This window comes from Corvus kubaryi, unplaced genomic scaffold, assembly GCF_017639235.1.
Source record: "Corvus kubaryi isolate FWS band 111438036 unplaced genomic scaffold, C.kubaryi_AGA036_p1.0 37302, whole genome shotgun sequence".
In the NCBI taxonomy this organism is placed as follows: domain Eukaryota; kingdom Metazoa; phylum Chordata; class Aves; order Passeriformes; family Corvidae; genus Corvus; species Corvus kubaryi.
Window position 1 is genome coordinate 5,289,950 of NW_024581095.1, and position 27,138 is coordinate 5,317,087.

Below are 27,138 nucleotides of genomic sequence, written 5' to 3' on the forward strand. Positions count from 1 at the left end.
AAACCTCAACAACATCACAAACCCAGACTGGGACATCAAGTAATGAGTGGTATGAACAGATAATGGAATTTCCTAGACTTACCTAAGTCTTGCGGGCACATGCAATTCCTGACATAGCTCATATGAGTTTAATTTCCCCAAGATATTTTTCTCTATGTAGAAGAGAAAAAAACCCCAACAATCTCACTGCTGCACACTAGTCAGAGGCACTGCACCTTGGTTCATAAGCAAAGGAGAGTTTATAGACTTCATCCTTCTGCAACTATGAAAGTGGATTTGCAAGCCCTTGTATTTAAATGATCATCTGGCATTTACATGTATGAGGTCTCAGGGTGCTTACCTGTTGACCACCATCAGCCACAAAAACACCCCTTCACTCTGAAACATAAAGCCTTTCAATTTTACAGATTATTATTTAATTATTGACCAGTCTCAGGTTGTCTTGGCCTAGTGGGAATACTCATCGGCCACACATGCTGTGGTATAATACAGAAACGTGAATCAGACAAAGAAAGGACCTCTTTTTAATTTAAAACATACATCCTGATTCCCATTGATCCCATTATGCACCTTCACAGCAGATTAACATGTCATTCAACCACCAAACCAAAGAAATAAAGCAAGGTGTCACACACAAAAAATGCTTCCATGACAGAAGGCACCACCACCTCATATATACAAGGGAGCTTAAGCAATTAAGGATAAGAAGTGTTTTCTTAACAGGAAAACATGCACCACGCAGTAAAAGCAATTCCTTTCTCTACCTAAGCTGTGAAGAAATATTCCCCCATAGCAGCAAGCCATGATGGATGGGACAGTCAGTCAGTTTTTAACTACTGTAGGAATACTGCAGTTATCTTGATTTACACCAGCTGAGGATCTGAACACAGTGATCTTCAATGATCTGCCAAAAGCTCAAACTTCTTTTGTTCTTCCTTCAAAACATTTTTTTGTGGAAAAGAACGGCAGTTTCCAGGCATTTTGCCATGGTAATGGCAAGGGTCCACCAGGGAAAAATTCAGGATGTTGTCCTAGGAGTACAATCACACTTCTTTCCTTTTTTTTCTTCTCTCTCTTTTTTTTTCTTCTCTTTCCCTCTGACTGATGTTTTTTTCATGCAGGAACGGCCACAGTAAGCCCAGGATCAGTTTTGGGAACACTCACAAACATGTCAATCTTTGCATATGATTACTCAGAGAGGAGGAATGCATTATATAACTCCTTTGTCTGAAATCAATCAATCTTCTGATTATTTAGTGAAGACTCTCAGATGTCCTTTCTCTTCCCCATTTGCAGTTTCTCCCACCCTTGGACTTCTCCAGAGCAGCCTGTAGCTTCCAGAGGAAGAGGAACAGACACTCTTTTGGAGGCTGTCAGTGTCTATTCCTGTAAGAGATGGAGATGTTGCTCTTGATCATAGAGAGCAGATGGTCTTTGGCTGCAGACTGAGTACCTTTCCCTGCAGGAGTATTCAGCAGGAAATAAATACAGGTAAAACCAGGGAAAAAAAAAAAAATCATCTGTTTCTGAGTAAGAACTCTTACATCAGCACCGGTTCCTGAAATGCAGTTTACTCAGGAACACAAATTCTGTCCCCAAAAGAACAACCAGCCATGCCACAGGTCTACTCACAAGTATGAATTTCAACATGTACATACAGTCAAAGGCTTGTTCCTTGTGCTATTCTTACCATTACTGTAAATTAGCATATGATAATGCTATTTCTCCTATTAGAGCCTTGGTCTGTTCTGCCCTGTAGCTGTGATTAGGGAAAGAAAGGAGGATAAGCTTAAAACCTGTTTTTTTCCCCCCAACTAGGTTAACACAAACACAGCCCAAGTTGTGCTTAAAAACAAGCCATTTCAGAGCAGGCATAATATTCCATGCCTGTTATTAAAATACTTGAGCTCGTGCTGAACAGATTAATAGGGCTGAACCAGCAAAAAAAAGAAATCTCATAATGCATTTCTTTGCAGGGATTCCGCATCCGTGTCGCATTCTCCATCAAGGTAGGTATAGAAATTACTTTGCTACAATGCCTTTGCACAAAGCCCAGATCCAGCTCTGAGTGGCGTGTGTGTAGCACTCACTTGTCTCACGTGTCTGGACACACATATATGTATAGAGGGGTGACAACTGTTGCAACAATATGTGGTCACTTGCCACATATTTGTACAAATATCATCTTCTCCCCAAACTGGCATCCTATTTGTTACTGCGAATGCAGTGCAGATTGTTGGTGACTGACAGCTATTATCTTCCTGGGGCTGCTGGGTGGCAAAACCATCAATTCAGCTGACGTGAGGCAGAGGGGAATATTGAACCTGCAGAGGCCGGGAACCCAGCACTCCCAAAAAGACATAGTACATACCTCATATGTTACCACCACAACTGGAGCACACGTCTGTGGATTTGGCAGGCCCTTCCTTTGTTTGTTCTGTATCCAGGCCTTGTTGCTGCTGTCATGCTGGCAACTTGCATGATCACCCAAGGCAGCATAAATAGATATAACTTAATGTCTCCTCAGGAGATTATTACAGAAGTATTATGCTTGAAATTAGGCACAATGATGCATTTTGCATCAGGAGCACAAAATCAATAGCAAAAGGCTTGTCAGCAAGGCAAATTTCAGATGAAGCATGCTAATGCTGAGCTGGAAAAGGCCTTCTCACCAGCAATCATTTTGTGTGGGTAGTGAGATATTCCAGCCAGCCAGCCATACATCATGAATATCAATTACCACACGGACACATGCTAACAGACGCGCACATGCACACACACAAACACTGAGCTGGCTTGCTAATTGTCTGATAAAATCTGGATGCTTCATAACTAAGTGATTTTGGTGGCTGCCAAAAAAGAAAAGTCTTTATACAGCAAGATATTTTAGCAGAAAAAAACAGAGCATGAGTAGAAAAGAGGATTCAGTTCATGAACATTTGGTTTCAAAACTCCTCGCTTTGGATGAAATCTAACACTAAAACTACCACCTTAAGGCTGATGTTGGAAAAGTTGCACATCAAGTGTGAGTGAAAAGTGGAAGACAGGGAGATCTCTACGTGACTTGTTCTTAATATTCTGAGAACCTTCCCTTCCTGACACTTTGCAAGAGGCATAAAGGTGACTGTCAGGGTCTTGCTGCGCAGCATCTCTCCCTTTCTCTCTCTCTCCCTCTGCGTGTATCTATACATCTATATGTCTGTATATCTGTATCTATATCTATATATCTTGGAGACCCACCAGATTTCCATGATGGCTGTAGATGTAGTCTAAAGGTTCATTCCATTCAAAGCCTGGAGTATATGCTGGCAACTTGGTGGGGAGTGTCTCCCTTGACTCAGGGAGACCTCGCCTGGTTTGTGTTTTATCATCACACACACCGTTCTCACATCAGACAGAGTGGGAGGCAACTTTGTTCAGTTTGTTCTCAAGGACGTTTTTCTGCTTGCTTTCATGCAGGCAAACAACTCCTTTTTAATTCTCTCCTTTAAGGTTGGCCTGATATTTTTTGGGTGTTTTTTTGAAATGCTTTTTATTTAAAAGAAAAAAAAAACCTAAATAAATCAGCTAACAGAAAACAATGTCTTTTACACTTGCCAGATTGACACACCATGCTCCACATGGTGAGTCCCACTCAGTTCCACGAGTCCACTTTACATCAACATTGTTGTGTCATGGATATGACTGATAAGAACATATAAGACGTTGGGAAATTTCCAAATTCAAGAGGTAGGGTTTTATAATTTTAACAAAAAAAAAAAAAAAAAAAAAAAGAAAAAAAAAAACCAAAAATGCCAACAAAACCAAAATACAACAACTCCCCAGCAAAAAATAATTTAAAAAAAATTAGAAACTTGTAAATACTATCTCAATCTATGTAAATTTCATTAAAAAACAAAAGGAAAATACTTCGTATTCTGGATGGTGATTCAATTGCTCTTCATCTTTATGAAAACAATTACACAATCCAGTATGAACTGAACCATGCCACATGCAGCCTCCTCATCTCACTTGGTACATGTGTCAGGAGCAGAGCACTTTGGCTTAGCACTAGGTATTCCACAAACTCATCCCATTTGCTGGTTTAATCCTCATCAATACTGCTATCCTCCACGCTCCACCTCATCCTCTGAAAAGAAATGCAAATGAATGAGATTTATAGCCTGGGATGTTTTCAAGTTTTCAAACAAGGTGGGGCTTCCATTGCCCACCAGGCTCAATGAGGAGCCTTTGGCTGCAAATTCCTTTGACTGAGCAACTCTGTGTGCATGTCAGTAACACTGCCCAAAAGTGCCAGCATCCTCCACCCCCTTCTTTGCTGGCTTAGAAGCACATTTCAAAGCCTTCTTGGACTGCTTGGCCTCTTGCTGTGCAAACAAGCAGTGCAGGGCACATCTGTAATCACAGTAGATTCTTCTGTGTGCATTAACTTCAGCCCAGACTTAAAAACAGTGAATATGTCCAAGCTGGGGATCATCTCAAGTTCATTCACTCCTGCTCAAGACCCTGACATTCTTCCCTTTCAGCTGGCTTTCTGGAGACTAACAGCACCTGGTTTTGCAGTCAGTAACTGTCAGCCAGATGGCAAAAAACCCCACCATCACCACCCCCCAGCATGAAACACCAGGATGATCTTTTAATGTGAGCTCTCTCATGAACTTGAAATGAGGTTTTCAATGTGTTTTCGCCACTCCTGGGTATTTCTGGTCGTCTTTCCTCTCTTTCTAGAAGACTCTAGGCAGACAGTGATATTTCACTGTCTGGCTTGACCAGGGTGACTTAAGCCTTCAGGCAGAAAGAGGAGAGAAGCAAAGCTCAGGGCTGCGGTGGCTGGTTCACTGACAGTAGACTACACACTGTCCTTTCCTGTGTGAAAAGAAGCACAGCTGGCGGGGCCGAGATGCCTGGAATGCCTTGGCAGTGTGACACGAGCCTGGCCAAACTCTTTCAGGACAGCAGCACAAATTTGTCCAACATAGCCAATATGAAGAACTGTCGTTGCACAAAGTGAAATTCGTGGTTTCCGTCCTCTTGTAACGGTCAGCTGTCCACATCACTAAAATAACCTCTGCTAATTGGCACCTACCTCAGCAGAGAGCCCAATGATTAGAAAGATGTGGAGAGTGAACTCCAAGCTTGAGGTGATACCTCTAGGTCAGAGATGAGCAAAAATTGGCAAGACAAGTGAAACAACCACTTCCTCCACCTGCGCTGTGGATGAATAAAGGACTTTATATTCCAGAACTGTCAATCTGGCTTTTTTTTTTTTTTCCCCCCCAGCAGCACAAGTTTCCCTAACAAATAGAAATTAAATTTGTTCAAAATTCAACCTGTAGGGAAAGGAGCTTGGCTCTATTTTAATGGCCTCTTTATAAAGGAGCAGGAGGAATAATGGACAGTCTCTGTGCTACTGTGTTAACAAGCTTCCATTGTTGATAATGGACACCCTAAGACACTGTGGAGAACAAAGTGCATCAGGTCTGCACACACTGGGCAAGGAGAGGGCTGGAAAACTGAAACCTTCCTCTTACTTTGCATCCTCTCCTAACTATTTCTACCTGTACCAGGAAAGTTTTTCCAGTGTCAGGAGGTGAAAAAGACAATTTATGTAGGGAGAGTACAGGGAAGCATCAGATACAAATAAAAAGTATTGGGATGAACAAAGGAATTGCTGAATTTTTAGAGAGGAGCAAATGCAACTTTCATGGATCATGAACAAAAATGAGTCTACAGGAGTGGAAAGCATCTTAATATCTGTTTGCCCCAAACAAAATTAAATCCTGAAGGTATTATGAGGAGGAGTTTCCTAAGAAATGGCATTCAGGAGATAGAAATGGGAAAGGAGACAATAAACAGCAATGCATTTTCAGGTGCAAGCAGTTCTCTTACCGTGCCATTCCCAGCGTTGGTATGCATCCATAACTTTTGACAGGGTGAAATACAGAGCAGCAATATCACCTCTGGATCCTGCCTTTACTCTTGCTGCTAAACCACTGAGCACAGCGGTGACTTTACAGGAGTTGTAATTATAACCCAGCAGAGGGAGAATACAGGGAAGTTCTGAGCAGTGGAGGACAAAAAACCACACAGAATCTTTGAAGACGTGCAGAGGATCCTTGTTGGCTGGCATTGGTGGAGAGAGCGGCATCAGCGAGAAGAGGTTTGGGGATTATCAGCACACAGCTGAAACCAAAAATGTGTCACCTCATTGCCAAAAAGAAGGGGCAGATTTGTGTCATGTTTAGCATCCAGTGAATAAAGCTAACATTTTCCAGTACCAGAGGGCAGTCTCAGATCCTCACCCCTTGAAGCCTTCGACTGGAAGGCTGATGGCCACACCATAAGACGATTTTGGTTATTAAAATGCAGGGCAGCCTGCTAAAGGTATGTGTTGAGTGCATTGAAAGGGTTCAGGTATGTTAATGGATGAAGCATCTGTAACAGAAATGCAAGGATGGGACTAAAAAAGCATTCCAACCACAGATAAAATAGCAATAACCTCCAATGCAGACCTAGAGTGTGCACTTATAATGTCCACACAACAACACCTGCTTCAATTTCTCCCCTTTCCCCAGGCTCCCAGGAGCAGTGTTTACCTTGCAGAGATCTCTTCCACAGTCATTAGCAAAGCCTTGCATCAGAAAACTGATCAGCAGTACTACTGTATCCATACATGTATTATCTGAAGTGAATTGACAGTGTTAGATTCTTCAAGAAATAAAAAAATCAATATTAAAACAGGCAACCCAAGCAAAACCAGTTGGCTTAAGGAGAATTTCTATACTGCTTACAAAACCAGAGATGTCAAATTCTCTTTATAGCTGCAGCATGTTAAAAGCTAATTAAGAAAAGTTTGGTTCTGTAGAAGTATTTCAAAAAGTAAATTTCTTTTCATTAGTATCAACATTTCCCTTTAAATTTTTCTTTCAAAAATCTATGAAAACTTTAACTTTCCAGTGGCTGAAGGAAAAAAAAAAACCCTTTTCCAGCTTCTGAAAAATTAAGTAGAAGAGTGTTGACATTTTAGAGAAGAAAATTAGTCTGACTGAAATACTAGTCCCTGATAAAAAAAGAAGTTTCAATAAAAAAACATTTTTATCAACAAAAATGTACATTCTGCTTAGTCTATACATTCTTGATTGTGCCATCTGTTTTATTGGGGTGACTTCTGGATACCCAGTGTAGCCAAACAAACAAGAATGACTGGTACTTATTCAGGAGTAAATTAGAGTAAGCTTCAGAGAAACATATCTAGTTATTGCCAAACAGCAAGAGTAATGCTTTGAGGTGTGAAATTACACCCACTGCAGCACAGTAGGAAGAGAAGGTTTGCCCCTGGGTTGGATGCAAAGGAGATGGACCTCAATCTTTTTATCTTTGGAAGAAAAATGCTGCTCAGTTTGCAAGCCAGTGAGTGCCATGGCATGAGGGGAGGGGGAGCAGGAAAGAGAAGGGGGAAAGAAAAGGCTGAAAAGCTGAACACCGGGAAAAAATCCACTTCCTCACCAGTCTCTCTCTGCTGTCCAAGAAAACACCAACAGAAATGCCAAACATGTGCTGTCTCCCCTCCATGCAGAAATTTTCAGGTCCTTGTGTTTCATCTCCTCCACAAAGTTTTGCTGCTGCATCCCTCACTCACCCACTCCTCTCAGAAAACTTCTGCCCTGCTCTGACCATCTTGGAGACCAAAGGAGCTGCCTTTGGATGAATTAGAATGTTTTCTTCCTAAATTATTATTCTGTTCATCATGCCACAAGGATGCCCCAGTTAGGAGAATGTGTCTGAAAAGATCAATGACCAGCTAGGACATTATGGTTAGTGCCTCACAATGCAGCCATTCAAAGCTCCTCAGTGACAGCAGAGAGCAAGCTTGGATTTTCTGATCTAAACACTCAAACTTCCCTGTGCTTAAGCAAAAGGAGAGGCTTCGCTGCCTGCGAGCTTTGAAGGGATGGGAACATGGGGAGGAACAGAGCTGTCTAAAAATTTCCTCCACTCGCAACTTAAAATGATCTTCTGTGGTGGTGAGGCAGGGGCTGGGCCCTGCAGGAGAGAGGAAAGGAGGTCTGCACTGGAGGCAATGATGTGACGGATACCTCAGAAAAACAGCCGAGGGTCTGGCCCAGGAATATATTCAAAAACTGTGTTTGTTCATTTTTGAGGATAATTCCTGAGCATCACAGCACAGACAACAATTCATTTGATGCTTTGGTCACCTGAAATAAAGGCCAGAAGTACTCCTTGCCTCCCGCTGCCCACCATGTCCATTCAGATCAGCAGTTAATCCAATGGATTAACATTATAGACCCTGTTACTATTTTAAATGTGACAGAAGCCGTTCCACTTCCTCCTGAGCTTCCATTCCTTGAAGCATTTTACTGCTAAGAAAGCAATTACATTATCATTTCATAACGATCACCACATTTCCACAGGTAACACAAATTCTACTGCATTTGTGAGTAAAATGGTATTTTCATTGCACATAACAGTAAACATGGGCAGTGGCTATTTAACAAGTTAGCTCTCAGATAGACCTTTAAGAGATCCAACTATTTCTACTGCACTACCAAACATATTTCCCCAAAGCCACTGAATGATTAGCAATTTTTTACATCAGGAGAGACTGTAAGCTGTGAGAATAAAATATATTTTACTGTTTACTTTGAGATTTTTATGGAAAACAAACAAGCAATCCATCAAGCTGGCTGAGTTTGTCAAGTTACTGGAGACCAGTTAACTGAATGAGAGTCACTGGAAACAGTTGAGTAAATATTTAAGAAGATCAAATGGAGGAACATTTGGTACAGCACAGCTTGCTAAAAGATTGCAAAGATACCAGCATGTTTCAGGAGAGGCAGGTCACGCCTCAGAAAATTGCTGGAATTCTTTGAAAGTGCTGTATTGCCACCAGGACAGACAAGGGAAATAGAGTGGACTTCGTTTTTCAAAGTATTTGACAAAGTTCCTTGCTTGAGGTTAATGACCTAAGGAGCCAAGGCACAGTACAGAAGAAAAGTTGCTGGAGTGAAAATTGACTTCAGGGCAAAAACCACAAGGAAACTGTAAATATAATTCGTGAGGTGGGAAGAAAGTTGCTGGTGTGTTAGCAGGTGAAAAAATGTAGGCACCTTCCTGGGTAATTTTTGTAATAATAGACTTGAATTTTTTTTTCTTCACTTCTTCACTTCTTCTTTCTCTTAGTTTAAGTAATTATTTATAAGGTACTAGATTCGCAGCTTGAAGTCTACAGAACTATTCTTTTAATCCAGGGAACAGGTGGTACCCATATACCTACAAATTGAGGTTACTTCCATGCCCTGTTCTGCAGTGAGGGAAGGAGGGTTGAGCAGCCTGGCTGAGTCCACTTGCCCACTCTGGCCCTGCCCTCCCTGCCCTGCACAATGCCTGAGGTGATGGCATCAAGTCCAGGTTTTCCAAACAAATGCATTTTTAAAAATTATGGTCAAAACTAGAGAGCTGTTGCCCAAACGATTTGTAACCCAAATTAAAACAAAAAAGTGAACAATAACATTTTCACCACTTGCAAACAAGCAATTCACAGATGGTCTTCTCCAGATGAAGTGCTGAAGGTACAAAATCACATGGAGCAACAGGAAATAAAAAATAGGCCAGAGAAACATTTCAGTAAACCCCACAAAGAGGTGCATTGAATATTAGAGTGCCCATTTCTAAATAACTTAGCAGTGATGAATTAGACATTTTAATGTCCTTAAATAGGAAAAAACTGGAAAGTCAGTTGTCACAGAAAGCTAGTGGGCCCAACTGTGTGCTTCTAAATGTCATTTCCAACACCGCTCGCTGATAGAATAATGATACCATTTGTAATAACTTGCTATTTGGGTCTGTAGCATCATGTATTAATGATTTATTAACCATTTGTAATGATATATATAAATGGACCGTGAATACAGTGGGTGCTTATTACACATGGGTTTAATAAAGTTCCATTCCTAGACTTGCTTCCTTCTTCTGTCACTTGTCCACATCCTGTGTTTTGGGACCTGAGTCCTGACTCAGTGGCAAAACCAGGGACAGGGAGAATTCAGAATGATGTGTTTGGTGCAGAAAGACATCTGTTCCTTCTGACTGACCATGTAGATAATAAAGAGAAGGATTTAAAGCACCTGCAGTACGTGCATCCGTAAACTGTACATGCACCTTCGCCCAGGTACGCAGGATATAGACAGAATAATGTCTTGAAGCAAAGAATAAAAAGCTCCAATATTTGCTGAAAAGGCAACGCCACGCTTTATAGTGTGGGAGAGAGATTTGGGAGCACTTGAAGAAAAATCCCCTGAGCCCCCAGCCCCATCTACAGCACTGTACAGCTGCAGTGAACAAAGCAAATGTGGTTCTGTGTTATAGCTCAGGAGCATGAGATAAATCAAGGGAGGTGGTAGTAATGTAAATGTTATATTTATAATGGAAATGCTGATACAACCCCTGACTTACAGAGGTGCTTGGCAGGAGCTGCCATAATACGGCAAGATATCATTTAAGCAGTGTTTGCAGAACTGATCATTGTATCTTGCAAGGAACACCCTGTGCTTGCTCTTGGAGATGCAAACCGCTGGCTATGAATCAGCCAGAATGACTAAATACACACTGCACAAGCCTCACCTGGAGAGAGAGAGGGAGAGAGAGAGAGAAAAATTTATTCAAATACCGTGTTTGTTCTTTACATTTCAAAAGCTGAAGGAAGCAATCAAATCCATAGTACTTTCTTCTTCTTCTTCAGTAAGTTGTATTAAAAAACTCATTGGTTCAGGAATTATTGATCTGAATTGACCGTGATGTTCTCAAACTCATACAAAAGAGTCATCTCATTGCAAGCCCATTTAAAAAATCCGTGGTTTAGGATTCACAAAAAAAGTTCTCATGGAACATAAAAAAGGAAAAAAAAAAGAAAAAAAGAAAAAAACTTTTTGAGAAGAGATAGTACAAATCATTTTGCTTTCGTATCGTGTGATTCCTCAGAAGCAGCCAGAAATTCTTGTTTTAATTTCTGTAGGAAATGTTGCAAGCTTTGTAGCTTGACAAAACCTACACATTGGCAGAAACTATTGAGAAGGGGTGGCTGACAGGAACAGAGTCTACTGATGCTGCTGGAGCTAAGCTGTGAAGAAGGTACCATTAAATTTGATCCATGTGAAAGTGCTAATAGTGACTAAACCTAAACTTGACAATAAAAAAGTGAAACATTTTTTATTCTTAAATTCACTACTTTCTGAATCCTTGTGAAAGAGGTAAGGGCTTTTACATCAAAGCTCTGGGCTAAGTGAGGAAATTAAGTAACTAACACTAGAAATCAGAGCCCTGGAAGGAATGTAGAAGTCCAAGAGTAAAAACTTAGAACCCAGACACTTTCAAGTGCGTTAGAGCACCAAATTCAAAGGAGTAAAGAGCTGCAGGGCTTCAAAAACACCCTAAAGTACCTACCATGTATACAGAAATTAGCCCAGCCCTAAGAACACATAACACACTGAAGGAAGAGCATGTAGCTCTTGAAAGAAGGGAGATGCAGCTCATTTTATGAAGATGTAAAAGTTGAGATGTAAAGGTGGAGAGAAGAGTATTAGAACAAAGTGGTTTTGTACATGCAATATCTGATAAATTATGACGATTGCTTCCATTCCTATCTTCCATTCCTATGCTTTTTTCTCTCCCCTCTTCACCAGTATCAGGGCTAAAATGCATCCCTGGCTTTTGACCTCAACACAGGCTGTTCTACCTGTTTCAAAAGAAGATGGAGCTTCCATCCCGCTTCAGGAGTTGAGGTTGCTAGTTCAGGTAGTGATGAGTTCCTCTAACATTTTAAAAGAAATTTATTAGCACAAAATGGGCTTCAGAAAGCTCCATGCCATGAGTTTGGTTTGGTGCAGTCTCATTCACCTCCCTTAAATATTACATGGAATGCACAAAGTCTTGAAAGAGAGCATTGACCCCACAGAAATTTCAATTAAGGAAAGACGAAGGAAGTACAAACAAAGCCTTTTCTGTGGATGAAATACAAAATCAAAAGACAATTTCCTAGCACAGACATTCTTCCCTGGTTTTGCCTTTGACTGGCAACACCTGAGTTTTCAATGTGGTGATATAGGAAGAGACTTTGGAGGTTTGCCACACACCTTCCCCTTCTTGACAGCCAGGTGTGATCGGGTTTCCTTTCAAAAACTGTGGCAACTCCAGATCACAAGGTGGGAAAGAAACCCCACACGTGAGAAGTTGTACCAGAAACACTGGGGTAACTCCAAGTCAGGTGGAAGGTTCATCATGTTCTCTAATCAAGCATTTAAGCTTGCACAGTTTAGCAGTCACTGGGCTTGCTCCCATGGCTGAAGTTATGCACCTGCCTGTGCATGTTACCAAAGCAAGGCCTCAGGCATTATTGTGGAGACAATTCCTGGCACAGAAGATACAGAAAAACACAGGTATCACAGCCCATTTTCCATTAAAATTGATTAATGTCTACGCTTTTGCACAGAGGGTGTTTATGACACTGGTGACTCACAGGAAAACAAGGGCTGTGGAGGTGACCATGCTCATAAAACACTAAAACCTCTACTAACAAACAGGAATGGTGAAGAATATGCTGTGCAAGAGGTATTGGATTTATGCTGGGGCAAATAAAGAAGAAAGAGCATCAGAGATATACATCTCAGAGCCACGCGAGCTGTAACAGAGACTCACAGTAACTGGAAATGTCGACTTCTCTCCAGTCTTTTCTAAGCTAGTCTTGATCTTCACAAAGAATGCTAGCTGTTGGTACAGAGGATTGCAGCTCAGCTTTTTGCATAAAAATTCATGAGACAGTATCTATTTCAGCTGTCTTATACAGCAGTGAAGAGGAGGGGAAAAAAAGAAGTTTAGCCCTACAACTGAGACAGGATTCATTTTGAGTAATGATTGCAGACCAGTGGTGGAAATTACAGATGCTGCTTCGTTCACTGTTATTTTGCAGCATCTCCAGTAATCTTCAGTGATCATTTGTAACAGCATGTCTGATGACTTTCAAAACATAACTGGAAAGGAGACTTCTGTGGAGAGTAGGGCTACTCAGAGGAGAAATCAATCTCTGCTGCTCAGGGAGTCAACTTCATAGTGCTGCTATCAGGCAGTCAGGGATTTCAATACCCAGAATTAGGGCTGGGGTGCTCCAAACCATTTCACCCCGTTGTACCCAGTGCAGTGCAGCATTGTGGTCAAGATGGACCTTTCAGATCAATAACATCAGAATAATCACATGTGAAAACCTGATATTTGGGTGTCAGCTGTTGGGATGGATTCGTTACCCTCCTTTTTTTAAGGGCACATAGAAGTACATCATCACCCATGGTAATGAGAAAACATAGATCAATCCCAGTGAAGGTGTCATCACTGACAGGGAATATCCTAATGTACCATGGTGGAAAGGCCCTGGTAAAACACAGTACAGGCAAGCCTTGCTTGTGGAGGGTAATAAGAAGCTGGGTGACCCAAAAAAAGCAGAAATGGCCTTATCATAAAAAATTAACAAGTAAATAAAAAATAACAGTAAAACAAGTAAACAGTAAGAGTACTCTTTTTAAAAGATTAATTACTCCATGATGATAAAGACAAATACGGACTTTTGTTAGAATGGTGAAGTTCATGCAGAACCTGGCAAATCAGACATGCCAACAAGTGATGGCAACAACCACATGAGATCACTGGCTGCTTTGTGGCCCATGCAAGTGGAGAGTGTGGTCCCCCCTCCATTCATATTGGATATATATCAGTGTCATGTGAGCCACCATATCACACCATCTGCAGGCTCTGCCAAGAGGCCCCAGACTGGGCAGGAATGCAGAACTATCTCCTTACAGCTTAAGGAACACTTGAAGCAAATACTTCCCCGCAAAAAACCTGAAACAGGCTATGGCAGAGGAAGCAGGAGGGTGTTTTAATAAAATTTACGTGGTTGCTAAGGTAGTTGAGCAATTGTATTAGCTCTGGGATCCTTTGGTTTTCTATTACAGCTTGCAGAATGAAAACAACACTCAAATTTACATTTAAACTGCTCTGAAGCCCTCACAGCAAAGAGGACAGGCAGGGACCTCCTCTGTCCCTGATCCCACACCTGTCAGTCTCCTTCTGCTACGGCTCACCTCCAGCTTCCACCCCAGCTCAGCACCTCTAACACACCTCCCTGAGGTTTGCCCAATTGTTCTGCATCCCAAAGTTGTTCTGAGTCACAGGCTCTGGCCAAACCTACATCTTTCTGGGGGGGTTTTTTGCTGCTTAATGCATCACACACTACAGTGGTCCCAGCCATTCACGTTCAGGACAAACACATGGTGTGCACACACATGCATATCCATTTCAAAGAACGTATTAAGTGCAGCCCCAGCTAAATTGCAAGATGCAATTTAATACCAGCAATTAACTGTGCACATATTTGTACCAGCAAACTGCAGCAGCACAAGTGCTAGCAGTTAGATGTCTTTTCATACGGTGACGTTTAAAAATAACCGTAGGATACTTTTGTCATGGCAAATGCTTGCACAAGGTATTATTAGAGCAGTTATTCACACAAGCTGCAGACAAAATCTGCACCATGATAGACAGTAGAGGCATCTGGGAAGTAAAAAAAGCAGAAGAGACAGAAAACCTAACCAGGAAATATGCAAATTCTTGCTTGTATTTAGACAGTGTCTATAGCCAGGACCATATTCTATTGGCTCTCTGTTTCATTTGCTTAAAAATTAAGAGGAAAAAACACCTTAGGCAAAAACTGACCATGGTGTTAGAGCAGCACAGTATTCATTCACTCTTTCCATTTTATCCTAGATAAATAACTTTGTACTGGTTGCTTTTCGGCTTTGGGAGCCCTTCCAAGTGAGACCATTAAAACACGACTCCTTACCAAGAAAAGGAATGTGGAGGGAAATGCACGGGAGCATGTGCAGGAATCCCCATCAATTAATCACAAGTGAGATCCTTTGTCATTCTATCCTAGATAAACGTGATGGACTGGACTGCAAACCTGCCATGTATTGATGAATCTCATTGGACACAAAGCCCCTTTTTCTTCTTTTTACCACATTGCAACTGTCTCCTGAGTTCGCTGGAGGGGCACCAGTCCTACAGAACTGACTTCAGGATGAAAAAGGCTTGTCAACCCTAAATCCCAGGTCTCCTGTGGCTCCTCCATGTGTTGTGAGCAGCAGGAATGGGTGCAGCTGCAAGGCACAAGGTGCAGGGAGCCAGTCCTGACCCTGAGGAGCCAGCACAGCCTTGAGCACGGAGTGTGTATCAAAACAGGGGTCCTGCAGGGAGGCAAGGGCAAAACCACCTCAACACTTCCATGCCCACTCCTACAGCTTCTCCAAGGCCTTGTTTCCACCCACCTGAGCAGACTTGCACACCCTGTGGGCCCTGCCCACGCAGAACTGGTAGAGGAGGCAGTGCTTTAGAAAGAGGCTCTCTGCACAGGTGACTGACTGCTGCTGTCATGGTGTCCGGTGCAAGTGTGTATTTTGTCACACCTGAAGCATGTGGAAGCACTCAAAGTTGTATCTACATATTCTGTACCCAACAGATGCAGAAAAAAATCAAGTAAAGACTGCTTGTATTTGGAGGTACTGAGCAGTAACTAGTAGTGATGGATAATGGTTAAGAATGCAGGTGGATAAAGCACCCTTTTCCTGGGATGACATGCTCGTTCCTAATCATTTCTGCTCATTGATTTCTTCCCCTCCTCTTCTGTTTCTGAGAATTTTGCTGTCACCTAAAACAGTTCTAGGAGCTGAAGCTCATTTTCTCACCAGGGTGCAGGATTTCAGAACTCCCCACCACACAAAACAGAGTCCTTAATCTGTGATTAAATCAATGGCACCCAACGCTTCCAAAACAGAGTTGGGCATTTTTTCCTGGGTGGGTTACAATGGGCAAGAGGAGAGGATGTGAGAGCAGACATGTCTGTGTTGCAAAAAGCAGCTCCAACCGAAGGCTCCTGAAAGTAACACATCCTTACATCAGAAGGACAGCAGACCAGGTACCAAAGAGTTATCCAATATAATTTTAGTGGAAGTCAATAAAACCTAGAAATAGAGCAAAACTATTGGGGTTGACACAAAAAGACAAACAAAACCAAACCAAATGAATGAAAAAACAAAACAAAACCCAAACAAGAAAAAAAAGCAAAAAACCAAAACAAAACCAAAACAAACAATAAAATCCCCCAAAACCCTATAAAGAAACAAAAAAACCCCAACAAAACAAACACAAATCCACAAAAACCCCCAACCAAATAAAAAAAACCTCACAAAAACCAAAATAAAAACCACCCCACAAACAATCAAGCAAAAATTTGATCCCCAACCCTGGTTTATACATTTTGCCAAAGCTATCCTTTTTATCATGAATCTCATGACACTTGTTGTTTTCTTGAAGCCCTAGCTCAAGAAGGAGCAAAACAGTATTAATTTTTAATTTAAAAATCTTTCTTTCTAGAGTTTGGACATGACAAATAAATTAATACATAAATAAACAATAAATTAATTAAAAAAACAGAATGTACTCTGACAGACTTGACAAATAAGAAACCAAATAAAAAGAACCCTCTTCCATTATTTAAAAAAAAAAGGAAGTTAATTTTCGAAGTGACGCTGTGAATTTTTAGATCCAATTTACAAATTTGAAGTCCTCTCCCAGTACTATTCTTCCACTCTGTGGAAGTCCACACAGCCAATACATCATTCCTTCTCGAGGAACTTCTTGAAACTCACCCTGGAGAGCACAAAGCCTTCTCCCAGCTGCTCATGCTCTGCCAAGTCTTCTTTAAGGGTTCGGTGATACCTTGAATTCTCCTGTCTTACCTTGAATTCTCCTGTCCACTCCTGGCTGATATGTCCTGATGCATTTCCAGCACCACAGTAACAACTGATATGTTCCTGGACCTCTCTGCACCCTCACTGCTCACTGGAACCTGGAGCACCTCCTGCTTGAAGAACACGCAGAAATACTGAAATATACAAGGCCAGAGCCCTAAAACTAATGGGTTTTCTGACAGTGGTAGAACAGAAGAAGAGTAAATTCATAATGACACAGGCCGACTGTGGTCATTTGAAAATTCCATTCCAGCCTTCTCTGTTTTCCTGATTGGGCTTACTGCTGTTAAAGCTGTAGTTATTCACGCAGTTTGTAGTATACTGTAGATACCCAGAGCACCTTGTGTTAATATATTAGGAAGGAGACAAAAAAAACCCCATCTCAATATTCATAGATGAACACTGCAAGTGAATTGCTGACAGAATGTTTCCTGGGGTGGAAAAAATTGAGAAGTTTCTGTTTTATGGGTTGCCAGAGGGAATAGTTTCTAATGCACAACTTGAGCATTTGGTGGAAAATGAGCACAGTCCCAAAAACAACACCCTTAGCTCAAGGTTTTCCATTATTGAGCTGTTTTTATTTTATTTACAATGCACACAAAAGTGCTGATTATCATGATTCAGCACCCTCTAAGAGATGGAAGCAGTAGAGTAGGCAGTGAGGCAGAGGAACTTGCCACCACACCCAGGGCACAGCATTTCTGCAGGTTTCAGGTATTTAGGAATGATGTTCCTTTGCCATGCACATGCACTTAGACATTTTATGCAACTTATAAGAGGCCCAACATCTGACTTTCTCTTCTACCCTTTTATGGCCTTCTTAAAATCTGTAGATGCTTTGGGTTGTTTTTTTTTTTTAGTAGTGATTTTGCAACATCTGGAGACCATTTAAAACACTTAAATTAGTATAGTCCTGAGCTAAAACTGTCATGCAGCAATGATTAAAACTCTGCAGAGGTGGTACACACCAGCCTTATCTTGCCAGGTATCACCGGTTTAGGCACACCTTTGGGGCAGGGTCACATCTGAATCAATAGTCCCACAATGTTATGTGGTTGTTTAAGACAAGATAAGGCAGAAGGCAAACATCCACCACCACTTCTTGCCGTTAACAACCTGGCTGAATTTTTCATGGGGTTCCCCGACTCCAATCTGGGAAACGATTGCCTTGCCTGTACCCATTGTTAAGTGCCATTAACCACAATGACTTCCACATGATCCTAATCTGCTTGGTGGGAGGAAAGGCACTCCAGGAATTGCCAGGCTTGGAGGAAGTTTCACTGACTTCACTGGAGAGCAGAGCTTGTGCTGCCTCTAGCCCTTTGGGACTACAAGTATTACTTGAGGGTGCTACAACACGTCTGAGAATTTGGTTCCCTTCAGTTGGGTTGGGTTTGTATGGCCAGTGTTTGGTAGCCACATTCTCACTCCGCTGTGGCTGGAGAGGGGAGAGAAAATGTGATGAGGAGTTCATGAGTTGAGATGAGGGCTGGGAGAGATCACTCACCAAATTCTGTCTGGGGAAAATAGACTGAAATAGAGATGTTAATTGAATTTGTTGCTGACAAAATCAGAGCAGGATAATGAGAAGTAAAACAAGCTCTTAGAAACACCTTTCCCCCACCCCTTCCTCCTGCCCAACTCAACCTGCTCCCCCAGGAGGCACAGGGAGGCGGGAAATGGGAGTTATGGTCAGTTCATCACAGGCTGTTTCCCCTTCTGCTCAGGGAGTGGAGTCCTTCCCCTGCTCCAGTGTGGGTCTGCCATGGGGTCACAAATCCTGACAGCAAACCTGCTCCAGCATGGGCTCCTCTCTCCACAGGGTCACAGCCTCTCTCAGGCATCTCCCTGCTCCAGCGTGGGCTCCTCCAAGGGCTGCAGGGGCACAAGTTTTAATTTTTACTCTTTATTTATTGGAGATGGACATTTGAATAACCAGGCAGGATAAGGTATAACTGAATCACATGGATCCTCCTCTACAGTTGAGCATGATAGTGTGAGAGAGGACAGACTGGATCAGAAAGGAAAGCCTTGAACCAGAGCTCAGGAATTTGCCAAGGACATGGCTAATCTGGCTTCAAGTTCCCAGATATGTGTGGCCTTGGTCATTCTATATCCCACGGCTTGACCTCTATAGCAAAAGGACCTGGCAAAATATAAAATTAAGAGAAAATGAGAAGAATGGGGGGAACCCTGTCCCAGTGGCAGCATAAGGACATTGGTGAACAGGACCTTGAAAGGTAGGAATTCCAGACTTGGGAAATCATCAAAAGAAAAGAAGTCTTTTGTAATCTACTCACAATTGTTTTGCCTGGCAGCTTGGAATTCATAGAGCTGCTGGTTTTAGTTCTGAGGGAGAAAGTGCCACTGTCTGTGCAGGTTTCAGCTGGAATTCAAGGTCATCCAGAGACCACCAGGAAGAACTCACCACTGTAACAAAGCTGCCATCAGCTGGGAACAGCAAATGTGGTGCCATGGGTGGGACATCTATTGGCAAAAATAACCCTGACAAGAAATTCTGCCATTTCCAAACACGCAGGATGATCTGGGACAGCTCTTGACTCCCATCAGTCTGGCACATGCAGAAACCTTCTGGGTTTCTGGGGACATTCTGTATGATAAAAGCCTAATTCACCATGGTATTTAACACAAATGTCCTTTCTTACAAGGATTTTGTGTTAAGAAGAACATTTTTCCCACTAAAAAAAACATTTAAAATGGCAACATGTACTAACTGGAATACAAAATAAAGAATGTATTTGAGATCTAGTACATGTGGTGAAATATTTAATTTTTTTAAAAAGATTAATTTATTTTGTATATCCATGCTAATGTGGTATTAGCATTTGTATTAAGGACACCTGAGTGCCCCAGCTGAGGCCAGATCCCTGTGGTGCCAGGAACTGAACACACCCAGGGGTTAGAAATCATATTAGTTCCTTCCTTAGATGTTCTCAGACAAATAAATAGAGGAAACATGTATTCTCATTTTACAGTCAGGCAACTGAGGCACAAAGAAATTAACCACCATTCACAGTGCCTGAAGTACACAGTCTTATACCTAAGTGGTAAGGCTATTCTTTCTTCCATATCTTTTCTTTGAGAGTCTTTACATTTTGTTAATTAAATACAAGCGACAGTGACTTCAGTCATGATCAAAAAGAATTCACACGTTTTCTTTGACATGAAGGGACTCTGTTGTTCATCAGCTGTAGGGCACATCTATGTATTGTTCCCAGGCAATTGTCTCCCCACTGTGTGGTCTCTCAGTTGTGTCTTTACAGAATAAATAAACTATGAACCGAAGCCATTGCTCTTGTCCTTAAACTGGTCATAATAATCTTCCCCCCATCAAAAAAAAAAAAAAAAAAAAAAAATCATGGCCATTTATTTGTAGAACTTGGCAAATGAGCTTCTATTTTCAAAAGAGGATGTCTACACTACTGAAGATTGAGTCCCCCCCATGAAGCATCTGGGTGTGTTCCTGGGCAAGACCTTGGCAGATGGGAGAGAGGAGATGAGTGCTGTGAAAACGCTGCAGGAAGGGGGAACCTGTTTCAGACTGCTCCTACCAGCAGAACAGCTTTATTGACAGATACACCCAAGTGCATATTTGTGCATGTTTGTGTGGAAACTGGGGACCCTGTCCAAGCCAACAGTAAGGAAAATACAGCTGGATCCAGTGCACAGTGTCTCATTTCTAAGGATGCTCTGCAGATGCCAAGAAAAGCAAAGCATAAGTAGAAGTTCTTCCCAGTGCCCATCTCAGATTGCTGGAGACATGAGGGGGACGCAAAAGTAGAGAAGCTACAGATATGGACTAAAATTATCTGGAAGAAGAAATCCCCAGTAACTTCCATGGCCCTTTGATAAGGTCTCCAGGGAGCAGATGATCAGCAGAGATAACATTGAGAAACCGTGCTGCATTTCCTTTCTGTCTGTGTTACATATTTAGCAATGTACCATCATGACTGCAGAGGACAGCATTATTTCTTGATTATACAAGATCATGTATCTATTCAAGCTTTTCTGTGGAAGACAAGAGCATAATACATTATGAAACTATTTATTTTTCTGCCACTTCCAATTTTTTTCCTCCAGTCATTCCCAACTCGTTGGTCTCAGCATCCATGACACATGAACTTCACTTCAGCTTTCATTCCACTAGAGATATCCACTAGAGCTGAGAAACAGGAAGAATTTGGCTACACCAGAAAAAAACACATTCAGGCCTGCATCTGAAATTTATTTTGTCATAAAATTAATTTTTTTTTCTTTTGTTTTTTTCTTTAAAGGAGAAATGTTTCCCTCCTCTTCAGCTTATCAAAAAAATTCTTAACACTGTTTTACTACATTACAGATCAACATGGGCTTTGGCTGACTGAGGTATAAAAGTTGTGATACATAACCTGCTGCTGTTCAAACCACAGGACACAATCCCAAGACTCAGGTGGAAATTTGTGTCTTTCAGAAAAATCTTCCTTCTCCTAATGCTGCCTTTTCCCCTCATGTATTGAACTGGTGACCAGAAAATGTAGGGGGAAAAAAAGCCCAACAAAGCAATTCTTGACTGACCCAGGGAGGAACAGACCTTCTGGCACTTTTCCAGCAGCCCTGACATCGAGGTTATTACAGAAATCCAATCACATGCTTTACAATTAGAGCTCGGGTTATCAAAATTACTGGCTTGTTTTTCACCACGTCTAAGGCGAAAGGTGACAGAAAACAGCAAACTAACAGAGAACTGGTAAATACAATTGTCAAGAATATGGGCAAAGCACAACAATTAAGAAATGACCATTGGGATTAGGTTCCTCAGCCCTACATAAAACCTCTGACAATGGAGTTGAAGCATGACTGACAGAAGATCATGACTGCACTGTTCAGGGCTTGGATCCTGTAAAGCCCCTCACCAGAGCCCTGACACAGAAGTAATTAAATAAGTCAGACAGAAAAATGGCATGTCCTTCACATTTGGGGCCACAGACACTGCTCATCGTTCCATGACACACACGCAATGATGGGGGGAAAAAAAAATATATTAAGGAACTCCAGTATAGCCAACATTATAAAGCTCTAATTTCAGTGACAATTCGTCAGGCAGACGCTAGAAAGACTTAAAATGGCCCAGCAACTCCCCAGTCTTGTCAGTCTACCTCCTAATTCCATCATCTGCTGCCATCCAGAGAATCTCAGGTTAAGTGATTTGATCATGCCTCCTCTGTCCAGGGCAACCACACAGGGCAGCAGGAAGGCGCTGAGAATTCGAGGGGTGTCAGCACGGGGTGAGACCGCTGTGCTGCCTTGGGCCATTCCCTCAGACTCGGCCTTTCCATGAATTCAGGAGTTGGATGAGTTGGATGACAGTGACACAAATCCAACCCTCCAGGCAGCACAAAACAATGGGCAAATGCCTGCAAGGGTTGTGAACAATCTGAAGAGTGAAAGGAGGGTGCAGCCTCCCAAGACTATACTTAGTTTTGTTTATCATCAGCGATTACTCCTGCTCTAATTTACACCCTGCTAAGCGTACCCGGGTCACAATCCATTTGTGTGAGGAACAACACAGGATTCAAGATCCAACTCTTGTTTTTGATTCCTTTAAGCAACAGCTGACATGAAGTCTTGTTCCAGATTGTCTCTTAACAGTCTGTGGAGGGATCATGTATTCTGGGCACCAAACCAGCATCAACACTCCCGGGTGGGGATGGATGGTGAGAGGAGAAAGACAAGTGGAGGTAGGAATATCTTGCCAAAACAAAACAGCAGAGCTTCCTGGCTTCTCCCCAGTCTCCACAATTCACTATCCTTCTCAAAGGAACGTGGAAATCCCAGCAAAGGAGGGTTCTTGCAGATCCCTGACCTGAATGCGGGAGAAAAGAATGCTTGCCCTGGTTGTGCAGGAGTGGGTAATTATATCACACAGCACAGTCAGCGAGCACATCCAGGGAATATGCCACTTAAGGAAGTAAAGAAGTTGCAGGCAGCAGTAAGTTGAGCTATTTGCACAACCTACCTGGGAAGAAATAATACTTTTCTTTGTGCAGAAGTACAAAAAGCACATGGTAACACAGCAGAAACATGTTCTTAAGTAAACAAGTGTTAAAAAAAAAAGCTGTTATAAGAATGCAATGGTTGGGCATTCAGGTTAATGCATTTGCCAGGGTTTCTACAGCAACACAGTGAATTAACTTTCAATCATGATGAAATAGACTTCTGTTTTGACTATGTAGGAATTCAATTCACATGTCTTCCACTCTCCAGCTTGCTCACTCTCCTTGACTCTTTTCAGTAGAGAAAAAGAGAATGAAGGAGGCACCACCCACCATCCATTCAGCTTGACAATGTGGCTGCCAACATGCTCATGTATGGACTGACCACTTCACTGTGTTTGCAGCACAGCTGTTACCTTCTAAAGGTGAATCTGCTGCTGCACAAAGAGCTTGGGAGATGCTGAGTGCTTCAGCGCCCCGTTGGCTTCAAAAGGAAATCCAGTATTTTCTACAGCCTTCCTCCACTCCAGGATCAAGACCTCTAAGAAACAGTTCAAAACACTTCCGCAACCTACAGCTCACATTTAAAACTCTGGGCCTTTTGTACCTTTTTTTAGGATGCTTTGGACATCCTCCTTTTCCTGCCCTCATGTGTTATGAAGAAGAAACATAACTGGTTTATTAATGCTAGCTCAAAATCACATACACATGCATAGACACACTCTCAGACAAATCCCTCTCTCTATTACAATAAATATCTCATAAAAAATTACATACCCTGAATATATTCAGCAGCAAAATAGCAGCTGTTGCATAGTTCGAGGGTTTTTTATTTTTAACTTATTAATATGCTGATCAGATTCTTGTAATCAGAAACAAGGGACATTAATCTCATAAAATATGTAAACTGTATTTTATCTGGAAAAAAAAAAGAAAGGAAAATGTCAAAGCTGTAGCTTCTTTCCTTTCTTTTCTTTATTTTATGAGGTGAGAAGACACCTGCAGGTGGAGTTGAAAGTGACTGCAGGTTACCACCACAGGCCCAGAGCAGTAGATGAGAGATCAAGAGAGAAGAGACAGCCTTTGGTCCATGGTTTAATTTTTGTCCTGATCAGTGGCTACTCTGAGAGCAGTTCTGAGTCACAGCTCATGTGAACAGAGTTCATGTGGATGCCTCTACACCCACCCCAGAAGAATCACGTTTACAAAAGGTATCCCTTATAAGCAGAGGCAAACAGGAGCCCCAGGGATTTAGGTCAGCACCTGCCAAAGAGAGTGGGACCATCTTTAGTGACTACAAAAAAATATTTTATAGCACCACTAGACAAGGAGAAGAGAGGCTGGCCTTCTCACTTGCTTCCAAGGACAATTTCTTCAGAAGACACGCAAAAGTTTATGAAGGAAAGAGGCAAAGGCAGGAGCTGTGAACTGGCAGGGAAGAGATTCAGGTTTGAGCATCGACACTTCAGGGACTTTGGTATCAAATCTGAGGTGTTTTAAACAAACCTGATAGGGAACAAGGGGCTATTTGGTGGTTTCAGAAAATCTCAGCTTCCACACAGCAAACTGAACAAGATCAAAAACTTGGGGTAGCTATGTATTTAGTCAGTGACCAATGTAGGAGAAAAAACCCTGAAACAATCAGAACCAATCAAAAGAGTCAGAGACGCATTGTGAAATTAAACTCAACAGATGTTTATATTTTATTGAGCTGAGGATGAGTTCTTTAGATGTTTTTACACTTTAATCAATATCATTTTCCAGGTTCATTAAAAACAGGAGTGAATGTTTCAAATACATGAGTAGGGAGAGAGCACAGCAAAAGACACATGAGTTGGATCAGTGAAGTTGCTCTCTACAGATGAAATACAACTAAAAATAATTGGATCTTCTTGGGTTTGCCATACATCCCCTCAGAGGGAGTAGCACTCTAGTCATCTCTACTACAGCCAACCAAGAGATACCTTCACAGTGATGATTGTATCAAATCAAGTTTACACTGACCCAACAGGATTTGTCATCTAATCTTCCATGAGCAGATCCAGTCACATGAAGTTCAATCTAGTGAGGCCAGTCCAGTCAAATGCGCAAAAAACCAGAATAACCTTTGCAAAATCTCAGAGGCAACCAAGTAGGTATGACCTAACAGACAAACACTGAGTTGGTGAAGCTGACAACTAAAACTTTTGCCTTTATTTTCCAAATTGAAGAGTGTCTACAGCTGCAGCTTTTTTGTTTGCTTCCACCACTAGCCCGCCATAAATTAGTTGCAAACTGTGCTTTAGATACCAAATGCATACCTGAGTCTGAATAAAAATTCTAGGTCTGGAAGAAACTTCTGGTTTAATATCCCTGCACAAGAGAAGAACTTTAAGATGCCCCAGGAACCATGAATTCTGTCTGAAACAAGGAGGCTTTTTTGCTGGGTTTTTTTGGCAGAGTGTCTGTAGTGCTGTATTAAGTCCAAACCTACACTTAGCACCCAAACAGATAAACTTAGGAGGTTTAGTATTTGTCAGAAGCCAGATGAACATACAGGGTAAAATACCTGCACAAAAACTGTGTCCTGCCTCGTTCCTCAGGAATCTGGTAGCTGTCAAAGGGATAAGGGATTATGTTTGTCTTTGGTGTGTTCTCCCATCCTTATGTTCTGTCATGTGGCTGCAAATTGTGACTCTTGGTACAGCTGAGAGTGGAGCTTAACAGAAGGCAGAACCAGTGCCCCTGAGGACAGTCAAAGATTCAGAGGCAGCCCTGGGCTGTTCTAGAGGCAGCAAGACACAGCAGCTTCCTTAGACAAATAACAATTTAGGTGACAGACTCACACCTGCACCTGCTGTAGTCAAAGTAGCAGCAGTTTCACCACTGAGCGCCTCACACTGGCCTCATATCTTTCTCTAAACCAGAACTGTAGCCAGAGGAAGAGAATAACTAAAGGATGAAGCTGAAGAGAAAAATTTGAACTGGATTTTTTTTTGGTGCATTTTCATAAACGTTTCACATCTGATAACCTCTCTAGACAGATCATTTACCCACCATGGTCACTGAAATGAAAATCAGAAGACACCAGTTCTGTTTGCATATTTGCTGTTTCTGTCCTTATTTACAGGATGCTGGTGAAATTTGTAAAATATAATGCCAACACTGAACTCTGAAAGAAAATGTTCTCTGTTTTCAAATCTTTGGGGAAAGCCTGGTAGATCAGCAAGTAAAGGCACTCAGAGAACAGTAAGAGGCATTCAGCCTCAGACCTGGGGCTGCCACTTGCTACTTTTATACTGACAAGCTCCAGAGATCCTGCATGAGACATGATAACAGCTGAATCATTCCAGTTCAGGTATTTGCACATCTGAGACCTCTAAGATTTCAAGCTATACACGGATGATAAAGCCTCACGCAGAAAGATTGAGAACTAGAAAAATCCAGTATTTACTGATAAGGCAGATCTTTGTCAGTCAGACCCACCAAACAGTCTGACAAATGTTACTGATGGTGGAAAACAAAGCATTGGAACCAGCATAAGGTTACTGCAGGAATGATGACCTCAGTGTAAGAAGAGTGATCTTCCTGCACAGACGTTTCATAAGCCGATGTCCAAACAGCAACTTTGAAAATGTTTTCAGACATGAGCTAGGAAAGAAAGAGCCTGGAGAGGAAGTGAGATTCAAAGGAGGTGGGAAGCAAGTTAGAAATACATTATTTGTGAATCATACCAGAGAGCTAGACACAGAGCTCTTATTTTCTGAGTGCCAGCATGAAAAAGAAGGAAGGAAACTACACTATAGAAATACCATTCATGTACTCCTGGCTGAAGTCATGTCCAGGCCACTTGTCCGCTTTGGTGGTGGAACTGGCTTGGTCCACAGCAGGGAAAAAAAGTGGTTTTCAAGGCATTTGCAGGCTCTGCAAAATGTGGTGATCACGAGAATGAAATGAAGGTGCAGAATTTCACAAAACTGAAGCAGTGTCAAATTCCTTAGAGTTTAAGGTACTCAAGTGGTCAGTGGAGAAGGCATAAGGTTTAGTGTCCAGGACAGAGCTCCAGGTAACAGAGTCCGATAAAAGACAAGAATCTTGCACAGCTACAGGAAGAAATCGCATTCCTGCTTCCTCAAAGGATGGAACAAACAGGAGATGGCAAAACTAAACTGTATTACAGTGTTCTTCGCACATCCCGTGTGAGCTGCTCAACTTTAAGCCCACCAAAGACCTCGATGAAGATGCAAAATGTTTAAAATAATCTCCTTCATTCCATGCTTGAAATTAAGGGTTCT